This window comes from Petromyzon marinus, unplaced genomic scaffold (genome assembly GCF_048934315.1).
Source record: "Petromyzon marinus isolate PM22_M1 ecotype Great Lakes invasive population unplaced genomic scaffold, UKy_Petmar_22M1.pri1.0 PM_G_Scaffold_6, whole genome shotgun sequence".
Lineage (NCBI taxonomy): Eukaryota > Metazoa > Chordata > Hyperoartia > Petromyzontiformes > Petromyzontidae > Petromyzon > Petromyzon marinus.
The window spans coordinates 5,042,501-5,045,000 of NW_027423013.1; positions in this window are offsets into that span (position 1 = coordinate 5,042,501).

Below are 2,500 nucleotides of genomic sequence, written 5' to 3' on the forward strand. Positions count from 1 at the left end.
TAGTGTCTCTGAGTACAGTCGTTTAGCCTCTCTCACCGCTTTGCTAAACCTGTTCTTCGACTCCTTGAATCTGTCTCTATCCCCACTCCTAAACGCTTCCTCCTTCTCCAACCTCAACCTTTTGAGCTTTGCTGAGAACCAGGGCTTGTTGTTGTTAAAGTTCACCCTGGTACGTGTTGGGATACAGCAGTCCTCACAGAAGCTGATGTACACAGCCTCTGTGAGTTCATCCAGACTATTGGTAGCAGTCGTGAACATATCCCAGTCAGTACAGTCTAAGCACGCCCGCAAATCTTCCACAGCCTCACTGGTCCACTGTTTAGATGTCCTCACAGCAGGTTTACAGAGTTTTAGTTGCTGCCTGTATGCACGAATCAGGTGGACCAAGGGAGTTCTGTGCGAGCCGAACAGCCCCGTGACCCACAAGAGAAACATCCCCGCCAAATTCGAGCGTTTGACGGGGTCTATCCGTGAAAAAATATTCACGTTTTTGAGTGCACATGCATTTCTGCTGCAAATGCCTCTGGAAGTTTCATGCCGTTCGTATGCCAATTGTGGCAACACGAAAATGACCCGTTTTCCCATTCCGAGGGATTTCTGTGCGACCCTAACAGCCCCGTGAGCCACAAGAGACACATCCCCGCCAATTTCTAGCGTTTCACGGGGTCTATCCGTGAAAAATATAGACGTTTTTGAGTGCACATGCATTTCTGCTGCAGATGCCTCTGGAAGTTTCATGCCGTTCGTACGCAATGTGGCAACACGAAAATGACCCCTTTTCCCATTCCGAGGGATTTCTGTGCGACCCTAACTAACAGCGCCCGTGAGCCACAAGAGAGACATCCCCGCCAATTTATAGCGTTTCACGGGGTCTATCCGTGAAAAATATAGACGTTTTTGAGTGCACATGCATTCCTGCTGCAAATGCCTCTGGAAGTTTCATGCCGTTCCTATGCAATGTGGCCACACAAAAATGACCCGTTTTCCCATTCCGAGGCATTTCTGTGCGACCCTAACAGCCCCGTGAGCCACAAGAGAGACATCCCCGCCAACTTCTAGCGTTTGACGGGGTCTATGCGTGAAAAATATTAAAATTTTTGAGTGCACGTGCCTTTCTGCTGCAAATGCCTCTGGAAGTTTCATGGCGTTCCTATGCAATGTGGCAACACGAAAATGACCCCTTTTCCCATTCCGAGGGAGTTCTGTGCCACCCTAACAGCCCCGTGAGCCACAAGAGACACATCCCCGCCAATTTCTAGCGTTTCACGGGGTCTATCCGTGAAACATATAGAAGTTTTTGAGTGCACATGCATTCCTGCTGCAAATGCCTCTGGAAGTTTCATGCGGTTCGTACGCAATGTGGCAACACGAAAATGACCCGTTTTCCCATTCCCAGGGATTTCTGTGCGACCCGAACAGCCCCGTGAGCCACAAGAGACACATCCCCGCCAATTTCTAGCGTTTCACGGGGTCTATCCGTGAAAAATATCAATTTTTTTTTGACTGCACATGCATTTCTGCTGCAAATGCCTCTGGAAGTTGCATGCGGTTCGCATGCAATGTGGCGACACGAAAATGACCCGTTTTCCCATTCCGAGGGATTTCTGTGCCACCCTAACAGCCCCGTGAGCCACAAGAGAGACATCCCCGCCAATTTCTAGCGTATCACGGGGTCTATCCGTGAGAAATATTCACTTTTTTGAGTGCACATGCATTCCTGCTGCAAATGCCTCTGGAAGTTTCATGCGGTTCGTATGCAATGTGGCGACACGAAAATGACCCGTTTTCCCATTCCGAGGGATTTCTGTGCCACCCTAACAGCCCCGTGAGCCACAAGAGAGACATCCCCGCCCACTTCTAGCGTTTCACGGGGTCTCTCCGTGAAAAATATCACATTTTTTGAGTGCACATGCATTCCTGCTGCAAATGCCTCTGGAAGTTTCATGCGGTTCGCATGCAATGTGGCGACACGAAAATGACCCGTTTTTTCCCATTCCGAGGGATTTCTGTGCCACCCTAACAGCCCCGTGAGCCACAAGAGACACATCCCCGCCAATTTCTAGCGTTTCACGGGGTCTATCCGTGAAAAATATTCAATTTTTTGACTGCACATGCATTTCTGCTGCAAATGCCTCTGGAAGTTTCATGCGGTTCGCATGCAATGTGGCGACACGAAAATGACCCGTTTTCCCATTCCGAGGGATTTCTGTGCCACCCTAACAGCCCCGTGAGCCACAAGAGAGACATCGCCGCCAATTTCTAGCGTTTCACGGGGTCTATCCGTGAAAAATATTCACTTTTTTGACTGCACATGCATTCCTGCTGCAAATGCCTCTGGAAGTTTCATGCCGTTCGCATGCTATGTGGCAACACGAAAATGACCCGTTTTCCCATTCCGAGGGATTTCTGTGCCACCCTAACAGCCCCGTGAGCCACAAGAGACACATCCCCGCCAATTTCTAGCGTTTCACGGGGTCTATCCGTAAAAATGTAGCACGCA